Here is a 12401-nt window from a genome sequence, read left to right on the forward strand (position 1 = left end):
AAAGTTGGAACATTTCGTGTAGAATATAGGTATCTTTTCAGGTTAACCACAAGTCTGGTTTCTATTCATAGACTGTTGATAGTGTGTAACTTCGGCAGATATTTCTATATAATTAGTGAGTTGTATGACAAACCAGAATTGTTCACTTCTCTGGTATTTTTATTTCAGTGTTACTTCTCATGCAAATACAGTATATACTAGAGATGCAAGGGCTCGGAAAAAAACCGGCTTTTTTGGAAAAAAACTCGGTTTTTTCTGCTTTGCTTTTTTGCTTGGGAAATTTTGGGCTTTTTTCAAAATTCTGCTTTAAATCGATAAAGCAGACTTTGTTTCGCTTCTCTATAACACAGAAAGTCATTTAATTAGTGGTTGATGCCGATAATAATATAAAACCTCGAAAATAAACCATGAATTTCGAAAAGATATTTTAAACAATTTTACTTCAACATTTTTACATTATGAATTCCAAAGGATTAACCAATGTATATAATAAACACATTTTAACCTCCTATATACAAAAGTAAGCAGAGCTGGCAAGAACCATGGTTGTTTCTGAAAATGCCAAAAACCCGTTTTGGGGTGGCAGTTTAAACCAGGCTTTTTTGGGGTTTAAACCAGGTTTTTTGATTTAGATATTTTGCTTTATGTATTTATATTACATATTCACAGAAATAAGTTTGTTTCGCCTTGGTGTTATTATTCAACAACGGGGTTATGCTGGAAGAGGTCCCATAAGCTTAAAGAAGTCCGGTCAGTAAATTTCTTAAATTGAGAAACTCCCGCCCTAGCCATCGGGAAAATCCCGTCATTTTTTTAAATGTAAAACAATAACGGGAAAATCCTGTAAAATTTAATTTGCATGTAAAATTTAAAGGTCAACGTATTATAATCAGTACGCTAAAACTGAGTGACACACAATCATAGTCAACGTCTTACGAATAAAATCAAAAAATAAACACACTGCTGAACAAGACTGCACTTATTTAATATAAAAACACATTTACACGTGACGTTTCGATCTTCTATCCAAGATCCTCATCAGATGTGAGTGTACGTCTGATGAGGATCTTGGATAGAAGATCGAAACGTCACGTGTAAATGTGTTTTTATATTAAATAAGTGCAGTCTTGTTCAGCAGTGTGTTTATTTTTCTAAAACTGAGGTATTAAATTACAAATTTAGTATGTAGGTATCATTGAAAGTCCAATCCAAGCTAATGTTGGAAGCTAAGTAGGCAATCGATAAATTTTACCAATTTTAATCAATATATTTAAGCAACCTTCGCTTCTTTATAAAACAACAGGCATGCAGAAATATATAATTTGGTTTCGTTTTGTATGTTTAGACTTAACATCCTTACGTAATACCGAGGTTATCAAGGAGAAGACTTTCGCTTAAACTGACATCCGAAAGAGTACTTGGTTTACCCATGAAAGAAGGGTTGTGGTTCGACCGAGAATTGAACATGGGACACCTTGATTAAAAGGTGAAAAGGAAATAAGACTAATGCAGATGGTTTGACATGTGAAACGTCACCATGAAGTTCACACGATTCGCATTTTTGTTCTTTTAATTTTTTTAGTTTAAACCAGTTATTTAAAAAAAACAGCTGGTGTAAACGAGCCAACCCTAAGAGTAAAAACTTCTTTCAAAAAATACACAAATAACTTGCAGAATTGTATGTAGTATTTTTACTTCAAAATATTCCATACCCTCTTTTTGAAACAAAATAAAATTAAAATAAAACATAAGAGAAACACTTAGATTTGTATGATACAATTAAAGGCTGCACATGGTTCTGTATATTCTTGAAATTCTACAGTCAAGTTTTTTATAACCACCATCAAGGGCGCCCATCAGGGGAGTTAAGGGGGCGCTTGTCCCCCCTAGAGGAAAATGTACTTCAGAATATTGAAAATCCAATAGGATTTTTACATTAGTTACAGCAAAATTTGAAACTATTTTTGAAACGTCGCTTATACTTGCCCCTCCTTGGAAACCACAACATGGGCGCCCTTGACCACCATCACGGTTTACCCAGTCCTCAAGTTTTCTGAATTTTTAACAAGAGGGATTCAACATATCATTACGGAAAAAAAAAAGACTACGGAATATATTTAAGTTAAGCTAAATACAACTGCACAACAAACGTGACTGAGTGGTTGGCTTTTGCGCTTCTATCGGGAAGTCCGGGATTCAACCCAGCATTCGACCATTCTGACAAAGCCTTCCTTCATTCCATCTGAGAATGTAGAAATAGTGCATGTACTGGCCGACTAGGAGTGTAGGAGTTGGCCGACTTCCTTTCTTATTGTTTTTAAATCGTTATTATTACTAATTACCAGCAGTGACGGTTTTGCGAAGGTTAGAGGATCGGTCTTTCGGACTGAAGCCTGTTCTCCAAAGTTGTGGAATGTCTAAAACGAACGAAATATCTATTAGTTATGCCTTTACTCATAAACTTTAAGCTCCCGTCAAATAAAAATTACGAATGTTTAGAAAAACTAAACATTAGTAGTAAGAAAACCCCTCCCAAAACACTTTTTTAAATTCGCCACTGATTCTCAGTATAAAATGATCTTCAAGGTTGTTTCCGGAAGATTATTGCTAAACATATAAACGAAACGAAATATTAGTTATGTCTGTACTCATAAACTTCAAGCTGCTCCCAAATAAAATTAGGACTTTTTAGAAAACGAAACAATCAGAGAAACCCCTCCTAAAGTACTTTTCTAAATCCGCTATTGATTATTTGTATAAATTGGTATTCAAGGTTGTATCTGGAAAATTATTGCTAAATCATTGCACAACTACAGTATAACAGAAATGTGGAAACACGGTTTGACGGACATATTGAAAAACGTATGCTTTGACGGATATATAGAAAAGCGTAAGTTTAACTTTCGTGCTAGAAGCTGGAGTACTAAGCTCTTAGAAATGAAACACGGATGACAAACTAAAATGATCTAGAGAAGGAAAAAAAATGTCGATAACTCAAAAGTTAAAATAAAGTTAAATAACCTGTAAAATTGCCCTCAAATACTACATTCTTCATGTTAGCTTTAATTCGTAAAATATGTGCTCCATCCATCTTGATGGTGAATTACAGAGCTAAATATGGCATTCAGGTCGTGGAAATCTTATCTAACTATAGAATATACTATAAGAAAGCTATTTGGATAGAAAAATCATGAAAATGAAAAAAGCCAAAATTTCCAAAATTCTCGGTTTTTTCCCAAAAAAGCCGGCTTTTTATGTGAAAAAAACTATCGATTCAAAAAAGCCGGCTTTTTTGCATCTCTAGTATATACACTTTGGCTTTCATATTAATTTTCTCGGTACAGTACAGTACATTTAAGATATCCATTGCAAAGTCTCAAACCAAATAGAAGATTCACATGACCATGCGAAGGCAATGTTGTCCTCAGATGAAGAGGGAGTTTGCTCTTCAAAGGGTTGTTTATCATTTCGGGAGGAGGTGAATTCCTTAACCAACGAAGCTGCAACGAAGCTGTATTTCTGCGAAGCTAAAACTGTATTTTTGTAAAATTATTAATGAAAGCAAAGAAAGGTGGCCATTTTGTTTTCATGCGTTTACGTTTTTCTGAATATCTCAGCGTATATTTGTTCTATCGAAATGAAAATTGCGGAATAAATCTGTATTTCAAATTTCCCTTATAAATAAGAAGCTACTGAGTCATAATGTTATAGACATCACTTTTACTCTTCTAATAGAAACAAACCCCGGACCCCCAAGCGTTACCGGACCAAATGTCATTTGGATGAAATGTGCTTTGAACTAAATATCCCTGGACTAAATGTTTCTTGGACCAATTATCTTTTGAACGAAATGTCCTTTGGACCAAATATCTTTTGGACGAAATGTCCCTTGGACCAATTGTCTTTTGGACGAAATGTCCTTTGGACTAATTGTCTTTTAGACGAAATGTCCCTGGATCAAATGTGTTTGAACTAAATGTCTCTGGACGAAATATCCTTTGGACGAAACGACCCTCAACCATAGACCGCAATATGTAAGTACTTTTTGTAAGTAATGTATATAGAATTTCTGCAGTATAGCAACATTATATGTATAACTATTTCTGTTTTCTCTTCTTCTTATATGGCGATAGATGCAGGTTAGATCGTCAGTTGCAGGAAATACTGAAAGCATCCATACTCGGTCTTCCCTCTAAGAAGCGAAAACAGCCCAGTTGTAGTAAGGTATTGACGAGCAAGCAACGGAACTGAAAGAAAGACTTGTCCTGTTATCTTATTTTTCTTTCTTTGTAGCTCTTTGCAACCTAAATCCGACCATATTTATTCTAAATTCCTTGCAAGCTTCCCTGAAAAACTATTCAAAGAAGTGGACTTAAAAGAAATACATTTAAATCAGTCTGGACTGAGCTATCAAATGGCTTGGAATAGAATGTAAATGGGAAGTCTTAATGGTGCCAATTCATTGATACTTTATACACCCGTCAACAATAGGCGTAAAACCAACAGACCATAAGTACCACTGCCTCCTGTACTTTTGAAAGTTACTTTCAAAAGGCAGCTTTCCTTTTCTCCCGTGGGTTTATTGACTTTCTGAAACATGTTATAGTAGTAGTAATAATAATAATAATAATAATAATAATAATAATAATAATAATAATAATAATAATAATAATAATAATAATAATAATAATAATAATCTGAAAAGGTGTTCACAACATGAAGATCACATAAGTCTTCAATACAGATGTATTGAACATAAAGAGCACAAGAATAATGTTGCTAAAATTCGACCAAGTTCCAAGATATATACAGGTGGCCAGCTTACAAAATAATACATGTCTTCTGGGCAAATGCAGGTTTACAAAACTGAGGAACCAAGTTAATTGCAGGTTCACCGAGGTTTGAGTCGGACGGATGTCGAACTTCAGTTCCGCCAAAAAACGCTACCGAATCGAATATTTGTTCACTGGATACATCTTAAATGTTAAGTTGCGTTCTACTTTAATTTAAAACCAACCTTTTTCAATGGATCCTAGGATGTTAGAGAAAAGAAAGCCTTGAAATTGATTTTTTTAAAAAAAAATGTTACCTGTACCGTGCCGTGTGTGTGTGTGCGGAGTGAGCAGAGCGACGTCCCCGGGCGCCGAAAAAAAGGGGTCACAAAATTCAGGAATGTTACAAACGCCAAAGAAAATGTTTTGGTCCAGAACTTCTTTCACATGCGTCATGGCTGAAAAATAATCAGAATGAGTTATGGAGAAAGAAAGAAAGAAAGTGACAAAAAACATAAAATACAAAACCTTTAACTTACGAAGATCACTCTGATTACACACTTTCGATCCAGAAGAGAAGAAAATGTTTTTCTAGTTTCGTATCATGAATTGAAATAGATTATATATATTGTTAACCTGGCCTACTCTAGTTCTAAATGAGTATGGAGATTGTAGCTAAAGAGAGAAGACCAGACCAAACTTAAAGAAATATCTGAAATTTCTCTTATGAACATGCCCCTAAAAGTTAGGCAAAAATGTATACAATGAAAACTAAATCTAATTCGAACAATAACTAATGAGGTTGATGTTTGATTTAGAAAGATGCTTTACGATCATGTCAACTTAATTTATTGGACATAGTTTTGTGTGTTTTTAGATTGGACGTGTTTAAATATCTGAAAGATTGTGTAGGATAAAAAAAAAGGAAATTTGACCTAATAGAATGTCATACCTTGAGCGCTGTGCTGCATCCATGTTGTCAAAGTCCTTCTCTGAAGTTCAGTTTTCGATTATTGTAAAACGTCCTTGGAAGTATCAAACTTGGAAACCAGAATACATGATGATAAGAATCGTCCATGAAACTTTAAAACAGTTTTCGAACTTAAGCGAAAGTTATCCTGACTCTTCACTTTGAAGATAATACTATATCGAAAACATGATATGTTCGTCTATGTGATTAACTTAGGTGCGATCTTTAGAGTTTTACTTAAGTAGCTCAAATCGATTGCCCGGTTCGCGACTTTCCTTCGTTACTGATACGTCGCGTTTTTCCTTTACACTACTGACTCCCTTACTCTATTTACTTCCTGCTAATCTCCAAGGAAACAATTTTATATGAACGAAAACATGAGATTGCAGATTTCAGAGAAACTTAGAAACAACAATGGTCTCAGCCAGCACGTGGAAACTCTTTGAGAAAACTCAGTTGAGAGAGAACATTCTGCTGACCAAAAATCCTTAAAATTTCAAGACACAATTTTCCGGATAATTTAAATTTTGTCAATCTAAGACATTTCTGGAAAAGATGAATACAAAGACTCTTACAACAAACATTTGCTAATACAATTCTGAAATTAAAATGCTGATTTAATAACAGTTATATAATAGTCTTATTATGTAAATTCTCTTAATGTAATATTACTAGCTTACAGTATCTGGTTTCATAACAAAGACTATAATTCGTGAACAATGTAAATAATTCTCATGACACAATTTTTTTCCAAACTTTGTCGAGTAATAGGATTTAATAAACGCAAGTGATAATGTAAATAAAATTAAGATAAATTACTTTAAAAATATAATGTATCGTAGCGTTACCAAGAACTAAACCCAAGTACCATAACAATATATATATAAACGATTCAACAGCCTTTAGTAACAGCAAAATGTTATTACGAAAATTTAATTTTAAAATAGTAAATTATGAAAACAACTTTAACGTTTAAAAAAATTGAAATTTAATAATAAAATTTAGGTTGATAAAATTGATATCACAATGACGCACTGAAAAGGAATGAAAGGAAATATTGAACCGCTTTTAGTACTGGAAAAGGGATTAATGTAGTAATAATTAATTTTGTTTTTAAAAATTGTTTGGGATGAAAGGATTTAATGATACTAAATATTAAAAACTAATTCAAATGCACTTCCTTCTTTCTATGCATTAATAATTATTATTTAGAACAAATTTCTGAGAAACCACAAATAGTTTATGATATTCAATTAAATAATGGGGAATATATAAAGCTTATAATCTTGTTTGTAATTTTATAATAACTTTTGTTATCTATAATTTCTTATTCATATGACTCCTTTAGCCTAGCCGGCATAACCGTCGGACGTAAAACTCAAACTCAAAACTTATTCATATGACTGGTAGAAATTTAATATCTTGCACCTTTCTGTTAATTTGCTAATTTAGTCACAATCTCTTTTTAAAAAAATACAAATTACTCTTGGATATAGAGTAGTTGACTATCTCAGTATGTTAAATAGTGATATAAATAACAAACTAATTTATGAAAGTGAATATTATTAGTTTGTCTTAGCCTCGACTACCAATGAAAACGTACCTAAGGGCAGTAAGACGTATGAAGAATAAGAATCCCCTTTGATTTTGTGATGACTAGTTATGTGAAAGAAGAGATTTGAGTTACGAATTCCTGTCTGTTTCACTAAACACAAACACGTGTAGGTTTCAGGTAACAACGCTAAATATTATACCGCCTAATTATTTTATTCCGTTATCAATATACACACAGTAAATAAGATATCTAGAAAGTACATATATAGAGATAAAATGAATAATTACAAATACAAGTATATAATTAGTAAATGATTGAATGAAACATAACAATATTATTCAAAAGTTTGATGTAGACAATAAAGTTTTGCTTTTGCACTTAAAAAAATAAAATTGTATAATCTTCTGAAAATTAATATTCATTGTGAATTCCTTTCCAAAATAAATGTGTTTGGAGTAAAAAGTTCCGTCGCTATCTCGCCAACTAAGGATCTGTTACTGTGTGCCGCAAGAAAGTAATTGAATAATAAGAATAACTCTGACCATAAAACGGTGACGTCCATCGTATGTCTAATATTCTTAATAATACAATAAAATGGAAATATCCTACGTTAAGAGTGTGTGATATTCCTCAAACTACCGTAATTTTTGGATAATCTCTACATTTCACATCACTTACATACTTTCGATATTCCATTATAAGTTTAAAAATGTCTTTTCTCCTTTCAGTTGTAAAGATTTATCTGCCCAAGTTTGTAATTTACTGGAAAATAATAAATAAATAAATAATAATAATAATATTCATTAAATTTCACTGTGATTAAGTACGTTATCTATACTTCGTTTTATTTTATAACACAAATAAATATAATTAAAAGTTGATATTACATGTAGTTTCGTGTGACGTTCTCTTTGTAGATTCGTCTGCTGTCTTTTTTTCAAAAATTTCTGCTTCTCTTTTTCCTGTTAATTTTTCAAACTTTTTTTTGTATATATATATATATATATATATATATATATATATATATATATATATATATATATATAGTGAGAGAGAGAGAGAGAGAGAGTTAGAATGACTTGGGTTTCATCGTCACCCAAAGTTCCTGCTAAGTAGTCAGTAAAAGAATTGCTTTAATTCTTTAATTTCAACACTTCTTTCTCTATCCAATCGTTAAAAAAAAAAAAAAGTAACAACACACACCACCACACCCCATACAAGAAATACACACAAGATAAAACCAAAAAATATAATACTCATACATATAATAATCTGTATTACTCAGTTGTAAAAGGTAACAACTGTCATAAATTATGGCCAGCCTTTTTAAATTTGAGGGCTATTTTTCGTTTTAGAAATTACTTGCGTTCTACTTTCCTGTTCACTAGCCCGCTAAAGAGAATTATAAAGCAATAACAGTAATCGATACAGACAGTATCACACTGACCACTGCAGGTCACCTCTCACTAGTAGATCACGGGCAATGTGTTAGCTATCCCTTCTGGATAGTATTTACGGTAATTACACACCTAACAATAATAATGTTATTAACACAAAATGCTTACAATTGGAAGTTACTTATGGACAATTCTTTCAATATAATTTTAAAAGAGATCTCACGAATTTTCTTCCAAGTAAAATAAAAAATATTAAGACTCTCGTTGCCTCGTCATGTTCGTAGAATTCTTTCTTCTTACTTATTTTTCCAGACTTCAAATTTCCTGTAGGGAGTAAAGAACTATTTCGTAATAATATTGACTGAAATAATACAAGAAAGTTATTATACAGGGTGTCTATCGGTCATGAAAGTCAAGAAAAAGTCATGAAATCAGAAAACGGTCATGAAACCAGGAAAAGCCACGAGGTTTTGGTTCTTTCTTTTTAATCTGTACAAAAATAAGTACAGACTGGAAAATTTTGTTCTCTAAAACGTCAAAATTCACCACCAAAAGGTCTATGGTCGGGTTTAGATTGCTGCCAAATCGCAAGCAAAGCACGCTTCTATCGCATGCATGAAAATTCGGCCTAATTTGCACCCAAATTCGCCCTTATGAGAATATTACAAAATTTTGTGGTTTGATAAAGAAAAGGCCATGAAAAAGTGACGAAATTTCATTTTGAAATTTTAGTAGACACCCTGTTACAATAGAGTATCATACATGTGTTGCTGGAAGAATAAACACCTCATTATAATATATTAGGCGTATTTTTACTTAATATATATGATGTTACAATAAGTTATTAAGTAGATCTTGTTAGTAGTAATTAACTAACGGGTTGATTTTCTTCGAAAAAGTTTAAATTTAAGCGTTGTCTCTGCTATTAATTTCTGTTGTGAAGCCGTTAAGGATTTGTTTTATTTATTTTCCGAGTAAATAGACATTCGTTTATTTGCATTTGAGACTAGGCTTATAGCTTTTGAGGTTTTTATTCTAATTAAACCTTTACTTGCGAAACGTACATTTATATACAAAGTGTTTCAGAAAGGAAAGATAATACTTGGGAAATTGTAGTATGAGTGATTCTAAGCAAAAAAGTTTATATGAACATTGGTCCTCTTCTTAGCGGTTTGAGAGCTACAGGTTGTGAACCATTTTTGACGGTACGTTGGTATGCAGTATGTGGCAATGGTGTCTTAAAACCAGAAGTTGTTGAGGAAAATTTGGAAAAGTTAAAATTATTGTAAAATTATTTAATCAAATTGGATAACAACACTAATTTCCAAATTTGCCTCAATAACTTTCCTTCCAAGGACACTATTGACACATGTTGTATGTTGTTGGAAAGGTCATTCCATTGCCTTTCGAATGCGCAATGTCTTATCTCTGTAGAATAAGCACAGGGTGAGTAATAAGCAATCTAATGTCAAAAATGGTTTGCAACCTGTAACTCTCAAACCGTTGAGAATAGGACCCATATATATAAACTTATTTGCTTAGGATCACCCGTAGTACCATTTCCCAAAGTATTGCCTTTCTCCTTGAAACACCATATATATATATATATATTGTTAGAGTAAGGAATATCGAAGTTGCAATGGAGAATGAATTACTTAACCAGAAATCATTGAGAATATAGTGAATCACTAACATACCAAAATTTTAAGCGCTTTCGCTAACAGAGATATCTGAGTAGATAGATACAATATTCAATGAATAAATAAATAAATAAAATAAAGAGTGAGATCTGGAATAAGTTGGTATGAAAAGTTACCAGATAACATTCTTAGCGTGGTTTATTCTAAATTGGTAATACCACCTACAATTAAACAAAGGTATAAATAAATAAAATAAAAGTTACCTTTAGACCGACTCAAAAGAAGTAGGGAGTAGTTAAAGATATAGGACAAAGATAATGGAAAGATAAAACTCTTTACAATGGGTTGAATTTGTTACTGACAGACTTTCTTTTATTACTCTTAAGGGACGGTGGTGTGATATTATTATTTTAAATGTACATGCTCCAACTGAAGATAAGGGTGACGATATAAAAGATAGTTTTTACGAAGAAGTGGAACGGATATTTGACCAACTCCCGCGATACCATATGAAAATTCTATTAGGGGATTTCAATGCGAAGCTAGGACGAGAGGATATTTTCAAACCGATTATAGGGAACGAAAGTTTGCATAAGGAAAGTAATGACAAGGGTGTTAGACTCGTGAACTTTGCAACATCCAAAAACCTAATTGTGAAGAGTACAAAATTCCCACATCGCGACGTTCATAAATACACTTGGACATCACCAGACGGAAAAACACATAATCAAATTGATCACGTTTTAGTAGATAGAAGAAGACAGTCTAGCATAATTCACGTCCGGTCGTTTAGAGGGGCTGATTGTGACACTGATCACTACCTGGTAGCAGCGATAATACGGGAGAGATTATCGTTGAATAAAGGTAATACTCAATGTCCGAAAACGGAGAGATTTAATTTAAAGAAATTAGGAGAGAGCCAGGTAAGAGAGGAATACCAGATTGAAGTTTCGAATAGATTCTCGGTCTTAGAAAATTCGGAGTGCACTAGTGTTGAGAATACTTGGATTGAAATTAGAGATAGCATTAAAATTTCAGCAATAGAAAAATTGGGACACGCGGAAATACGTAGGAACAAACCATGGTTCGACCAGGAATACATTAAACTGGCAGAGAAGAGAAAAAAGGCAAAATTACGGTGGCTACAAAATCCGAATGAAATGACTACACAAAATTTCGCAGATATCAGCCGGGAAACTTCCAAAACCTTTAGAACAAAGAAACGCGATTTTCTGAAAGCTAAAATTAAGGAACTTGAAGAGAATAGTAAAAATAAAAACATCCGGGACACGTATAAGAGAATCAACGAATTTAAGAAAGGCTATCAACCTCGTGCTTATATATTAAAGAAATCTGACGGGACAGTTCTCACTGATACGGATAGCCTCTTAAATAGATGGAAAGATTTCTTTGACGATTTGCTGAACACGCAGCCAAAAACTAGTGTTCGTGGAGAAAAGGAGATACACACCGCAGAACCGTATATTCCAGAACCCAATCGAATAGAAGTGGAAGCTGCTATAAAGAAATTAAAGAAACACAAATCTCCGGGTGTAGATGAAATTCCGGCTGAGTTAATTTTAGCTGGAGGCGAAAAATTGTGGAACAAGATACGCAAACTCATTCTCCTTATCTGGAACAAGGAAGAATTGCCACAAGAGTGGAAAGAGTCAATCATTGTTCCAATTCACAAGAAAGGCGACAAAACTGACTGTAATAATTATCGAGACATTTCTCTTCTGTCAACATCCTATAAAATCCTTTCAAATATTCTGTTAGCAAGATTGACCCCATATGCAGATGAAATTATTGGAGATTATCAATGCGGATTTAGACGAAATCGATCAACTATCGACCAAATATTTACCATTCGCCAAATACTCGAAAAGAAGTGGGAATACAATACCCCGGTACATCAACTATTTATTGATTTTAGGAAGGCTTACGACTCGGTTAGGAGAGAAACATTATACAACGTTCTTACAGAACTTGGAATACCGAGAAAGCTAATTAGATTAATTAAGATATGTTTAAGTGAATCCCAAAGTAAAGTCCGGGTAGGAAAAT

General features: G+C 32.9%; 1 protein-coding gene across 3 annotated transcripts in view; it reads left to right on the top strand.

Moving 5' to 3' along the window:
* Window positions 1-12401, top strand: part of LOC145675853 (uncharacterized) — a 224961-nt gene that overhangs the window by 155806 nt on the left and 56754 nt on the right. The window lies entirely within an intron of this gene.

The sequence above is a fragment of the Thermobia domestica genome, chromosome 18 (assembly GCF_964235325.1).
Source record: "Thermobia domestica chromosome 18, izTheDome1.hap1.1, whole genome shotgun sequence".
In the NCBI taxonomy this organism is placed as follows: domain Eukaryota; kingdom Metazoa; phylum Arthropoda; class Insecta; order Zygentoma; family Lepismatidae; genus Thermobia; species Thermobia domestica.